Source organism: Aotus nancymaae, unplaced genomic scaffold (assembly GCF_030222135.1).
Source record: "Aotus nancymaae isolate 86718 unplaced genomic scaffold, 86718_ANA_hifiasm-v0.15.2.pri h1tg000011l, whole genome shotgun sequence".
Lineage (NCBI taxonomy): Eukaryota > Metazoa > Chordata > Mammalia > Primates > Aotidae > Aotus > Aotus nancymaae.
In genome coordinates, this window is record NW_026988422.1 from 16,199,675 (window position 1) to 16,214,527 (window position 14,853).

General features: G+C 36.0%; 1 protein-coding gene across 15 annotated transcripts in view; it reads right to left on the reverse strand.

The window, feature by feature from the left end:
* ZBTB20 (zinc finger and BTB domain containing 20) overlaps positions 1-14,303 on the reverse strand; it is an 822,970-nt gene extending 808,667 nt beyond the window's left edge. For 10 of the 15 annotated variants that reach the window (XR_010341998.1, XR_010341999.1, XR_010342000.1 and 7 more), the window contains exon 1: positions 14,239-14,303. The gene's annotated coding sequence lies outside the window, so the exon portion shown is untranslated. Of the gene's footprint in view, positions 1-2,069; positions 6,508-14,238 lie in introns of those variants that run through there. The other 5 variants (XM_064374630.1, XM_064374631.1, XM_064374632.1 and 2 more) reach the window with 5 other exon arrangements.
* Between the last annotated feature and the right edge of the window lie 550 nt (positions 14,304-14,853).

The window sequence follows — 14,853 nt, forward strand, 5'->3', positions numbered from 1 at the left end:
TTTCCTGTTCATTGCTTTCTACATGATTTCCTCTTTATCCAAGTTACCTAGGAACGTTTTCTTTAATTCCTATGTAGATTTTCTTGAACCTTACAGAAAAACTTTTAAAACTTGATATATGTTAGCTTATAGTCAGAGAAAGTGCCTGCAAAATCTCTGCTCTCTAAAACTGAGTCTTCTTAACAACCAAGTGCAGAGAAATTCAGAAACATTTAAAGAATGTTAGATTCTTTATCTGTATATCAGTAAACTACATGTATATCAAGTTTATGAATTACTCCATTTATCTTAGTCATTGTTTGTATGTGTTTAACAGAACCATCTAGACTTTTACAGTAATTTGTACTCTATGTAATTATCTACCATATCCAGATTTTATGCAGTTATTTTCTTCATAAACTGTGCCTTTTATTATAGTACCCCTTCTTTCTTTTAATACTTTTAACCTTAAATTCTATCTTATTAATATCAATGTTGTCATTCATATTTTGCTATTTTCCTTTTGTTTGCATTTGCCTGATATCATTATGTCCCTCATTTTACAAATAACTCTTCTTCATAACTTGATCTTATTTTTCATGTAATATAATTCAGTTGGCTTATTTTGTGTGTGTGTGTTTTTTTGCTGGCTTATATTTTTAGGGCAGTCTGATGTTAACTGTCTTTTAATGGGAGAATTTAGTCCACCTACACTAAATGTAGTAATTGATGCGCTTAATGATATATTTTTCAATTACTTTATATTTCTTATTTTATATTATTGTTTCCTCATTCCCTTCTCTATTTTGTTTCATCAAGTGGCTATGCATTGTATAGTCTCCTTGTTAGTAAGCAGGTTCTAAGTGCTATTTCATTGAATTAAAGATTATCTTCCCATTCTATATTCTATAAACAGATTAATATATGTAAAATATACTTCCCCTCTACCACCAAGAGATTCTACTCCCCCTTTCACCTTTTCCTAAATAAGATCTTTAGGATATATGCACTTCCCTCCCTATTCTCTTCCTCCTTTCCTGTCATCTCCCACCCTCCATCTTCCTCCTTTTTTACTTTCCAGCTGCCCACTTTCTCTATCTCCCATGTTCTGAAGAGACAGTTTAGGACATTTTAAAATTTCCTAAAGAAATATCCTTTTATTTCAAGAGCCTCAAATTACCTATTGTATTTCATATTGCTAGCCACTTATCTTTATCTGTTAGATAAAATTATACACACATGCACATACATAATTATATATGCTCATTATTCCCACCATTTTCTTTACTTTTCATCTTCCTCATCTTAAAGTCTTTGCTCTAGTTCATTTGTTATTTGCTTATAATCTACTTTCTGGCATTTTCTCAGATTTGATATAATCACTATATACAATGATTCTTGTATATTCTTAAATGTATTTCTTTCTTACCTTGGCTTATAAATAACTTTCTGGATGTGGAGATTCTTGAATTACAGTCATTTTCTTTCTGCAGTCTGCAAATATCATTCCACTATCTTATAACTTCCAATGTTACAGATATGCAAATATGAAGTCCTGTGATACTTTCCTCTTTACAAGAATTTGTTTTTTCTACTTGAGAGTTTATGTCTCAATTAATTTTTAGAATTCAGAATGTTTATTAGGATATACCTAAATGTGTCTTTTCTTTCAGTCAAGACAATAAATCAGTAAACACTTTTAATTCACAGACTCCAATCTTTCTTAATCTTGGATACATTTTGCTAGTTTTAAAAAAGTTTTACCTCTTCATTATCTATTCTAAATTTTCCCCACCATAATTCCTATTATTCACGTTTTGATGTCTGGATCTATCCTCCAAATCGGATCTTTTTTACTCAATATTTCATCATGGGTTTTTTTATATGCTTGGATACATTACCTGCATTTGATCTTTTCGGTCACTAACTCATGTATCAACAGTGACTATGTTCTCCCTCAAATCCTAAGTTGTTCAAATGAGATATATTTAATATCTGAAATTATTTTTTTGTTCTTTGAATTTCCTGAATTGCTCCCAATTTTTGTTTTCAAATTCAGTTTTCATGTTTTTGCCAGTAGTACTAGTTACCTTGAGTGTGTACTCTGATCTTCCTCTCTCACTTGCTATGGGTCTCCTTAAAGAGACTGCTCTTTCTCGTTAACTCACTGGAGCTCAGGTCTGGTTGCCAGATAATCCTAAATGACAGAAATATCACAGGTGGTAAAAAAGCAAAGGTAAACAGCCTGTCAGTTCCCTGCAAAGGCACATGGAGAAAGATCTCTGTTGTCCTATCTCTATTTCTTTTTAGCCTCAAGAGACAGAGAGGACTCCACCAGGACTCCTCTACTGAATCCACCAGGACTCAGCTACTTTAGCTTTTTAGTTAGTTGGAGACACTTTCGTATATTAAATGGGTAAATATTGGTCTTCTCCTATAGGAGTTCACAAAACCTCCAAATATTGATCTTCTCCTATAAGAATTCACAAAAACCCAAGGTCTTCCGCCCAATGTTTGCTGCTTTCTCATCTTTACCCAAGGACTCCAGCACCATTCTCCAGTTGCTTGCCCAACTGAAGGCAGAAAAGTTTCAAATTAGTGTTTCTCTGCCCGAGGTGTCATGACAGTTGCTCACAGGTCACAGCAGCCATTTGCTTCAGAAAGGCAGACAGCTTGGAATTTGAAGTGACGAAGATAATCATATATAACTACTTTGTTTTCAAAGTCTTTACTTTTCATAAAAGCCTTGGGTGGAGTGGGGTATGTGGGTGTGAGTTATGTCTGGACTTCATTATACTTACTCCTAAGAATCAATAGTTTCCTCAGAAAGCATATTTCTGAATATATAAAATGACAATATGTTCTCTGCATGGTCTTAGATACAGATCCTGAAATACACTCCAGCTATTAATCACTTTAAGTAAGCTTTAATGCAATCCCAGTTTTAATTATTCCAGGACTTAACTATCTTTTGTTTTGAAAACAACTTCAAATCAGTTTGCTGTAGTTTGAGTTAGAAACACAAATTATGACTTTAGCCAATCAAGTAAGTTTCCCAATATCTAAAAAGTTTTATAAATATGAAAAAGTATGTCAGTTATTTATATAGGAATTACATGTGTTCCACATGTGGTTTACATGATGTTACCCTCTATACTGTTCACAAACCAATTACCTATTTTGCTTCTTAGAAGAGCTAAGTAATGATATTATATTATCACTAATATTAAAGTATTTAACTGGATGAGACTTCTAAATAACTCAGATAATTAGGTAATAGGTTAAACCTATTTTTAATTGTGTGAAATTTTATGAACTTTCCTTAAGAATTAGAAGCTCATATAAAAAGTTCAAAATCTCAATTGCAATCTATGAAGTACAAAGCATACTGTGGTTTGTTTGTTCCACTATCCAGATAGGAATCATATAGGATATGAAATTTGGGCTTCATCCTTAAATCAGCAGATAATATAATTCTGTGTATTCTATTCAACACAATATCCTGAATTGAGTGTTTGCTTTACCACTGATGGGAGATACCTGACATAGTTCTTTCTGAATCACGGTAAATGTAATTTTACTGGAACTTCTACCATGATAGAATTTCATTAAGTACCTAGAAGAATAGAAAACTGTGAGCATGTACAAACATGTTGGGTCTTAGAAAAGTACAGGGAAAATCTATAATAGGTAATAACAATTTTAACAATTTAAACTCAAATAAGTAAATGGATAGCCTGATAAGGAAAAATAATTTTCCTAAGATAAGTACAAAAAAGCCTAATCAACAAACATTTATTGAATCCCTCCTCTGTGCCTGATATTAGGCTAAGCACTAAGGGTATAAAGATGAATAAAGCATGGTACCTATCATTAAGAAACTGCAGTTAAGTGTTATATAATTCTAAATGTTACCATTTCCAAGTGATGAATGTCAAAGAATTTAAGTTATAAGTTAAACTGCATATAAAACATCACACTGAATCAAATTCACTTTATGCCAGATGCATTCCTTTTTGCATAAGACTCATCATTACACATATAAGACAGAAACAGAGTTATGCCAAAGGACAAAACCCACCATTTATTTTTGGCTCTCACACACTTCGGTAGTTCACTTAACAACAAATGTTGAGACCGTAATATAGAATATTTGAATCAGAAGGACCTAGGATTTTGTTCATTTTTCCCATACTGCTTTTCAGCTCAAATTGCCCCGTCAACATAGTATTGCCTTGTTCTCCACCTCTCTCTAAAACAAGAAAGATTATTAAAAGCATCAGTGTTCAAAGGTATTTCTCTGAGGGTCAGATGTATAAAGAACAGTGAGATACAAACAACATAGCTGTTAAGAACACTAGGTACCAAAGGCTATCAAAATAACAAGAACAATAGAGTACCACTGACAATGAACTTGGAGAAAGGTGCTATGCACAAGCTGAATGTTGATAATTTTTCTAACATTTTTCAGTAATGTATCCATTTGAATCAAATAAAATGATTATTGTACTATACTTAATACACTAAAAATAAGAAAATGAAGAAAATATAAGAAATACTTTCCTAAGGAACAGTAAAGACACATAAGGGATGATAGAGCAATTTCATTATTCTTTGACTGCATTCAGATGATACAGCTCATACATGTAATACAGCCCAACAATGAACATTATCTTTTGAAAACTTTTTAAGTTTTTAGTACCTTGTAGAAAAAGGGTATATGAGTATATATGCATACATGACACACATATCCATTCATACTATGTTTGAAGTCATTTAAATTATTTGAAATAAATATTCACTTTAAAGGTTACTATAATTCCTTTTAATTCATGCATGCCGACTATACTAAATATAATGCAAAGTCACATACGCTGACTTTACCTGAACTGATCTGAGACTACTACTCTGATAGAAATGCATTTATACTATCAAATAAAATTAAACCTTACTTTCTGTACAGTGACAAATCAAAAAGAAGTTAAAGTTATATAATAAAAGTCTAGACTGTATTCCACTAAAAGCATAGTAGAGGCTGTTTTAAAACTCCATGAATCTGGGAAGGAGGCGACAGCAGCTAAATTTCATAATAAATTAAATTAAATTAAGGTACGTAGTATTTTACTCCTCATATCCAACAACTCTTCAAGAAAGTTAACAGATGTTTTCTTGTTTTTGAAAACTGGATAGCAAACAACAATGTAGGTTATAAATGCTCCTACAACAGTGATTTCTGAATTGGGTGGCACACAGTAGGCACTCAATAAATGGTCTACCAATGGCCTAACACATAGGTTGTGCTAAATTGCATATCTTTGTCATGCACTTAAACTTACTACTTAATTCTAGGTTAGGGCTGATGATCATGTTTTTGTGCCAAAAGCAAAGCAGTCTTTGTATTCCAAACTCTCGGTGACCCATATTTAAGCCAGCTATTGGTTTCTGAAACATATGTTAAGGGCACAAAGAACAAACAAACACAAAAGTCTTCCAAAGTCACAGGAACTGCTACCCCTTGAATATACTGTTTCTGGTCTCCCTCAACCGTATTTCTGTATGATCCTTGGTTCTTGGTTATTTAGTCAGGTTTGATTTAGTTTTCCTTTTTGACTTGTACCTTCCCAAAATTCCCAGTGATGGTTCCTTTGTCTTGGTCCTACCCATGATTTCCAAAGCCTGCTTTAACATGGTACCCAGCTCCACTGTTGTCAATAAAACTAAATTAGGCAGCAGTTAGAGTCCATACAAATTCTCTATCATCATTTTTAATTCTAGACTTAAGAGTTATATTTTTAAAAGACTCTACCATATCAACCATTCTTCCTGCTTACAACTCTTTCACCTTGTACCCTTCTATAGAACCTTCTCCAAATTGACAATGCCTTTCTGAATTAAAATTGCCAATATTAATCTGGGCAAGCACTGAGTTAAAACAGTTCCAGAATAGAGGTCAGATGGGGTGGTGATTAAGAGCTTAGGTTCTCCAGAACTGTACCTGAGTTTAATTTCCCATATGTTTCATACTTAGCTGTGTGACTTTAACAAGATACTTACCCTTTTTGAGCCTTTGCACATCTTTAAAATTGGGATTATAAAGGTACCTGTCTCATAAGATTGTGGAACTAACTGAAAAAATGCAGATATAACCAATGCCTGCAACAAAGTAAGACTTCAGTAAATGTTGGTTACTATTGGTGTTGGTGGTGTGATTAATATTATTGTTTAATACAAGGATAGAATGCATTTACTTTACACTGTGCTTCCCACTAATAATTCTGCTAGTCTTTTTGGTACTGATGGCTTTAGAAGAGTTACAATGATTCTTCAATATGCACCGGGTTTCAGTTAACACTAAAACCAGCTTCCCTTAAGCACATTTAGTATCTTTTCCATTGTTTGCATGCAATGTAGCATTCATATCACCTTTTGTGTCCAACAATTGATCTAAAATTCTTCTTACAATTTCTCCTGATTAGCTAGATGTTTGGTAAGCTAAAATAGCTTAGTATTATCTAACATATTAGAGAGCATATTTTGGCTATGAGGTGATTTATAAAATGTTATATGATCAGTACTAGGAACATCTGGAGCTGTGAGTGGGTGTGAGGAAATGAGAGGATTCAGGACAGTATAGCTTCCTGCAGATTGTTGTTTCCAACCGTTAATAGGTAGTGTTAGATGGCTTTAAGCATCTCACTACCATTGATACTAGCAAAAAGAATGAGTCAATTAAACAGAAACTGAAAGTGAAGTTTTAAATGAGAACTTCGAGGTTATCATTAAAGATCTATCAAGCAGGCACATACAAATTGTACACAGCTGTTTCTTTCAATATATAAAAGGACAGTATTTGCAAAGTCTAACAGATTCTTTCCTCTGTCCAACATCAAAATAGTCAAATTTCTTTGCCTACCTTATCTTCCTTCCTATGTAAATCTGTCTGTGCATGGATATAACATAGGATCAAAAACTAAATGCAGTAGTTAAAAATTACCAATTTTATAGGATCTGCATGGAGGTGGTTCCTGATTCCTCAACGCTTATCTATTTTTTGCTTAAAGAAGAGAAGCACAAAAACCAAGCTTTTTTATCTTTAAATAAATGTATATATTTAACTACATATAGATTTTATAGAATTAGAAACTGTGAGTTGATTCATTCTGTTGTTACCTGTATCCCCAATTTAACAACTTTATGCTTCATGAAATGCAGAGTCAAGTTTACAAATTCTATTACCAATATACCTTCCTGAGTTAAGGTAAGTTGGCAAAGCATTTATGCAAACTAATAGATTTATTAAACTCACCCACTATTAAAAATTGTATGTGCTTAATATCATATATCTATACCTTACTAGTGTGCTATGTTAGAAAGCAAGTATCATTAAAATAAAACTTTTATGAAAGGCTAAAAGTGGAAAGCAAAGTCAAATATTTTACATATACTCTTTCTAGGTGTCCTAGGCATCAGTTCCATAATACTACCTGAAGCTGAAATAACAATTCAATTGTAGAAGGAAACAAACTCAGATGATTAGAACTGAAAATGACCCTAACAATGAAAAACTAAGGTGCTAAGATGGAGATCCACATAGATTATGCAACATGCCATAGATCATACAACTAGTTAGTGGCAGCAGTAGAGCTAGAACAACCTCTACCAACTCTACATCTGAGATTTTTGACAATGAACAATAAAGTAAGAATTACATTTAATATATGAGATATTGAAAAGGTAGATATTGCCCGAAGTTAAATATCTTTGGTTGCAATTAGTTCTACTTAATTTTATACGCCTAAGAAAATACATTTAAAATACCATAAAATTGCAAAAACAAGAAGTAATGAAAACTACAAACAAAATTTGTGTTTTATCTTAAAACCATGGAAAAAGCCACTTTCTTACGTCTAAAGGAAGGCAGAGATTTATTGAAAGTGTGTGTGAGTGTGAGAGAGAGTGTGTGTGTGTGTACATGTGTGTGGTGGTAGCAGGGGTCACTGTTTTGTTTTGTAAATTGTTTAAGATTGTTCTACTAATAGTTTCCTTCTGCAATGGTAATCTGTGCTCCAAAATGAGGGCACACTAAAATGAATTTCTGATAATCTATAAAGCAGTGAAATACAAATAAATTTCTAGAAACTTACTAATGACAGTAAGAAAATAGGTACCAAGAGATTCAAAACTAAAACTCAAAATCTTTTTAATATTATGTTGAATTAGAACATCTTTTAAAGAGGCAAGAGTAATTGAAAAGAGATTAAATTGGTAAATTCAACTCTCTAAACTGTGTGTATAGTTTTTCTTAAAGTGCATATCCATGAGCTGACAGTAAAAGACAGGCTGGCTGCTTTGTTTGACTATAGTTCTGTTTACCTCATATTGTCAAGAATGGATTCTGACACAGTATTAATATTGCTATTTTTATTGATATAACACTGCTGTAAATAATTTCTTGGGCTGCCATATGTAAGTATATCATTATAATCAGCAGTATTTAGTGCTTCTTTTTCTTATATGACACATTGGAAACAGACTGTTGGCCCAAAGAACCAAAGTGACCTCATGATATGGGAATAACTGAAAAAAACATTGCCCTGTCAATAGAGACTACTGTTTTGTGTATGACTTCACTAAACAAACTAGTTTATATTTGTTTGAAACTAAAGTTTCTCACCAATCTGCTGTTTCAATTTCACATCACACCATATTGTACCTAAAACAGGCAATCTGGATTCCTGTTGCTACTTTTTCTTCCCCCAAACAGCTCAGGAATGGGTTTGAAATACAAGGCTTGAATATATAAAGCAAAAGAACTAAGACATCCAAAATTCAGAATGGGTGGGTGAAATCAAGTACACTTGAAACCATTTGTATAACTACTAATGGGTGGCACAGTGTGAGTTTTTGAATATTATACAAAAGCAAAATCAAAACATATTTTATCTTGCCTCTAGATCACATCAGCTGTGACAATAACCTTATCTAGACCTTGAATAGTTTGTTCATAAAATAAAGTGGGGTGACTGACCCAGTGCATATTCAACACAGAATATGAAGGCCAAAAGAAAATGACAATACAATTCAAAACAAGTTTGTGGAAATTTTAGAGTAGCATATTAAAACCTTTCTTTGTCTTTATCACTTGACAGATGGTTAGTCTTCACACAGCCTAGTATCTCTGGCAAAGAAATGATTGTGTCTAGCCAATAACACCCCAAATTTTGACTTAAAATGCACTGTACACATGCTTAGACTTACCTTATAAATATGAATATTAATAAACTTAGTCATGCTTACTTTATTACTATAAGAATTTGATAAATGTTACGATTTAATCTTCTGCTGTTATGAATACCTTCTTGAAACTCAACTATCTTAAGTGGATGTAAGGTTCTACGAACTCTGCACTTCAGATTGCTTTCATTTTACAGGTTGGCTGGTAATCATGCTTAAAAAAAAACTTCAAAAATAACATTTCATCCCCAAAATATAACATACATAGAAATTTAATTAGCCTGTGTTTCTATGCTACCCTCACCAGGAAAGTTTTGGTAACAAAGTGGCTTAAACAAAATCACCAGGGAACCCTGAATACACTCCATGTCCAAGATCACAGGGCAGGACTGGAATTATTTATCCAGTATTGGTATGTCTTTATTCAAAAACTGCTCATTTATAAATATATACTCGCACACAAGGAAACACACATTGATCAACCATCCTTACCAGAAAGCAGGAAAAGTTCTTAGTTTTTAACATTCAATTAGCCCTTCTTCCATTTTGCTCTTTAAAAAAAGTTCAACTGAAACAATATATTAGTTATAAAGTCTGTTTCCTCCTAAATCTTCCTATTTATAAGCTTTCAAATGCTAGCAAGTCAGTATACAAATAGCCAGAGGCAATTACAAACTACTCTAAAGTGCACTAATATGTACCCTTTCTGGAAGAGGGTGATTATGCTCCAAATTAGCATAAACAGAGATCTACTATAGAGATCTAATGTAGGTTAGAGCAACAAACCCTCCACAACACAGGACTGGGGGAGGGAGGATTGCGTATTAAAAAAAGTTATTCTACTTAAGGACTAAACTTATATTTGGCTAACAAAGTAAGACTCACCATGACGGCGGAGGTGGGGGAAGAACTGTTATTTGTGAACTATGAACTAGGTTTTGGAAAGGTGAGACACCCACTACTTGAAGTCACAAACTCAGCATTAAATCATATACTCATTTAACCAGGCATCAACTTTCCTTCTGTTAGAAACCCAGGGTTTTTACACCTACAGACTAAATGACTAAAGTATTGCTAAAATCTTCTGTAATGTTCCTCTTGCATTACAAGTAAGTCTATTAAAGCAGAAAAGTGCCAATCAAATGCTTTTGAAAAAATGGTTTAAATAACAAGCATTTTTTGCAGGTCTCTTCTTCTCTTTAATGTCGCCTATAAACTAATTACAACAAATTCTTACCTTCTCTTGATAAAAATCACAACTGAAACTAGGCATGGTGGCATCCACCTATAGTCCCAGATACTGGGAGGCTGAGGCAGGAGGGAGAATCACTTGAGCCCAGGAGTTCAAGTACAGCCTAGGCAATAAAAGGAGATTCCATCTCAAAAAACAAAAAGGAAACCCAGAACTGAAAATGATTTAGGTACTTGATTTTTCAGATATGTTCCTAAAAACAAATCCTAACCAAAAATTAACAGATATTCTAGCTTTTGTTTTACTACACTTTGCTAACAAGATAATACTATGTAGAAAATTTATAGTAAATTTCAAGACACACTTTTTTAAACATAAAGCAACATTTTATTTATTTCAAAGACATCATTAAAATTATGAAAAAAATAAAATCCCTGCTTGTTGAAGTTACCTACCAAAATATATGGAGAAAGTTTCATGACAATAATAAAAGGTACAAATAAGAAATAAACTAAGATCTTCCTTTCCTATCACTGCCAACTGGTAAACCTACTCAAACTTTTGTAAGCTCTTTCAAATTGCAGTTCCTAAAACAAGAAAGTAGCTAAGTTTTAAAGTTTTATTCACAAATCTCCTCTCCTAACAATCTAAAATGCAAAAAATGTGTCTGACATTAGAATGTAAGCTGCACAAGGGCAGACAATTTTCTTTATTGTTCGTTATTATACTCCAAGTGTCTAAAACAATTTGATAAATTTAACCATCCATTTCAGAAAAATATGATTATTTCAGAGACTAAAGCAAAGCCTATCAAGCTCTACTTCCATATTCCAAATGTTTTAAAGACGTCTCTGTTTGCCACTAACTCTCTGAAGGCATTCAGAATAATTATTTTATAAATGATAGATCCTTTACAGTAACTTAGGTGTAGTTTTATTGCTCTTCTAAGATGACCTAATTATTCAGACTAGTCTTTTTTTAGAAAGTTCAATTTGTCTAAAAAGTCTTCTGAAGGCTTTCAACAATGAAATAAAAGTAATTCACTTAAAATATTTTTTCCCTTAGATTTTCTTCCTATATCAAGTAGTCAAATTCTTAATAGGACAACAAGAGGAGTTAGATATTTGCAGGTCTCAAAAACTTTCTGACCCCACTATGTAGGAAACTGGCATCACATCAGCTGGTAGTTCTAAACACCTCCTTCCCCAATTACAGCCCTCACATGAAAGTTTCTATTTCCTCTAGTATTCCATTTAATCTCATATTTTCTTTTAGTGGTTAATCAATGTTAATTCTAATGTCACATATGACCTATATGTGTATTTTCTTGGTATGGTAATAATCTTAAAACATGGGCCTAGATGGGCAAGCATAAAGACTTCTTCCTGGAAATAGGTAAAATTTGACAATTGTTAATGTGACACTTTCTTTAGCTTGTTAAAATTAGAACCTCACCATGAAAGGGCACATTGCTGTGGAGGCTGGTAGCCAGCAATGTTGTCAACTGATCTTCACAAGCACAAGGCCTGTATTCTACTGATCTATAAGATCTGAAACCATAAAACTAAAAATATCCAATTGCCCAACTCACTGAGCAGCTAATATAGTTCTAGAAATCTCACTTTTCTTCTTCTCACCTGTTTACTTCAACACCATGTGTTCTCAAACCTAAGGCCCTCCAAAATTGAGCTCCATGAAAATCACAACCCTAATCTTGAAAATTAACCCTTGAGCACTGAACAGTTACATCAGCAATTTCTCAAAGGCAATTCCAAAAGCTTTCCAGGGAGACTATTGGAAAGATGGCACAGGGACATCACCATGCACTATGTGTGCAACAACTTTGATATATTCTAAGAATCACAAAAAACAAAGGCATGAAAATCAATGTGAATTTTTTTTCTTTCACTAGAAAAATAGAGATTCTTTGTTTTAAAAGCAAAAAAGCAGAAAGTAACCACATCTTGACTGGGCAAACTTACAGCTGACCCTCAGTATCCACAGAAGATTAGTTCTAGGACCTCCCTAGGAAACCAAAATCCAGATGCTCAAGTCCCTTACATAAAATCGTGTAGTATTTGCATATAAACTAAGCACATCCTCCCATATACTTTAAATCATCTCTAGGCTACTTACAATACCTAATACAAGTAAATGCTATGTATTAATAAATCGTTGTTATACTGTATTGTTTAGGGAATTGTGGCAAGAAAAAGGTCTATATATATTCTATTCCGTCTATTCTCCCCTCCTCCACACTCAAAATATTTTTGATCTGCAGTTGGTTAAATCCACAGATGCAGAACCCAGGGACAGGAAGGCCTGACTGTATGTGACTGGGGCTGCAAGGGGATCTATATAAATATTCCCATAAAACAGCAAAAGATACTTGAGATTAGGAGCAGTATCTCCTAATCTTAAATGAAAAATCATTACAAATTTAAGGATGACTGGTTATCACTTAAATTTTGTGTCTTCAGCTATATAATTTATAAAATGGTGTGTTTCAAAACTTTCAATGGCAACAAGTTACAACAGTAACTTCAGAATAGCGTTCACTTGAAAACACTGGGTGAATGGCCTCTATAATTTTGTTTAGCTGAAATTTATAAATGGTCATGCGTTAACATTTTGGTAGTTTTAATAGAAAAAATAGTGGAGAAGATTTTCACATGTCTAGAAAGGTAACATGTTCAACTTAACTTGGGCCAATGCTGATTCTGAAGACAGAAGTATACCCGCAAGCTTCCAAACCACTTCCTGATTCATCCTGATCTTTATTGGAGAGCTGTCATCCTGCTACTGACCTCATTCAACTCGGTTCGGAGTGAAAGATCAGCGGATTACCGCGCTAGGTAGCGTAGCTGAACGCCATATTGTGTCTTTCGCTAATGTTTATAGTTTGTGTGTGTGCCTGGCATATGTTTGTGCAAGTGTGTTTATCAATAGAAGTTTTAGAAAATCCCTGCCTCCTGCCTCTTCAGCATCCTTAAAAAGGATAACAGCTGGGGGCGGGGGGTGGAAGAAGGACCCAAAAGCCACACGGGAATGCATTTAAACAACGTACGAGAGACGGCATTTGTTTTAAACTTTCAAGAGCTTTTCAACCATTTTTATCTCAGGTATCAAAAAGAGTTAACATGCTTTAATGTTTCCAAAGTGACCCAAAGGAGAAGAGAAAGAAGGAAAGGTATGTTTTCCCTTTCCAAGCCCCCTCCTCTCTAGTCGTAGAAGCGAAGCAGGCGGAGGCCGGGAGCTCCAGCGTCTGAGGGGCCGGGACACCTCCTGCCCCCCAGTTCTCTGAAGACGCTCCAGAGACCGCGAAAGCCACGGCAAGCGGGGGAGGGCGAGGAGGGAGAGGGCAGAAGACAAGCGGGCGCCTCTAGCAGATCCTGAGCCCCAGCTAGTCCCCCTCAGCTCCTCTTCTTGGAAGCAGCGGCTCCAGGCGCAGGGAGTAGAGAGAAGAAGGCAGAAGACACGTTTCCAGTTGCGGGACGTCTGGCCCGCCCCGCCCCGCCATCCGCCGACCCTCTCGCGTCTCCCTCCAGCCTCCCCGCCGGGTCGGGCGAGGCCGCCGCCGGGCGCGAGGAGGGGCGCAGAGTGAGGGGGCGCGGGCTGGGCGGGGCGGGGCGCAGGGAGCGCGCGCTCGCCCGGCTCAGGGCCCGCTGTCTCGCCGCTCTGTAACTCGCTCCCTCAACCCCACCCGGCACCCCTCCTTCCCAGTCCTACCGCCCCCAACTCCAGGCGCCTCGGAGACGCCTCATCTCCCTCGCACGCACACACTCCTCCCTCCTCCCGCCCGCCCCACAACAAATTAGAGTTTTTGCCGTTACCTCCTCGCGCTCTTTAATCTTCTTTCCTCAACTCCTAAACTTCCCCCCGCCCCTACTTCTTCGGCAGAAGGCCCACATTGGGCGCCTCACTCCGCGAACCCTCTACCTCTCCCCGCTATAGGATTGCTCTCACGCCACTCTTGGCTTCAGTGAGCCAATGAGAATGGGACGCCCCTCGTGAGGTTGCCGCCCATAAACAAAATGCACTCTTCCTTCTCCTCTCCGCCCCCCGTCCCCGCCCCCTTCTTACTCTTCCCTCATCTCTGCCACCTTCGATTGGGCTAAAAGAGGCCCAATCCGCTATCTCAAACATCCATTGGGGAGCGGAAGCTTCGCTCAGAGCAGTATTAACAGGCGATTGGTCGACGGTCCTTCCACTTCGCGCCTCCCGCCCCCCCCCCGCCGCACCTTCACCACTCTGAAGAGGTCAATCGTATCTCGTTGTTCAGTGATCCGAGAGGTGGAAAGCTATTGGTTCAGAGAGCCCGTCAGACCGGACTGGAGTGAGCCGTGATTGGTCGACACAGACGCAATCAAGTTAGGTTGCTTACTCTTCCGCTCCTCCCTCCTTTTCCTCCACGCCCTCCCACCGCTTTTACTTTCTACGCATTTCTA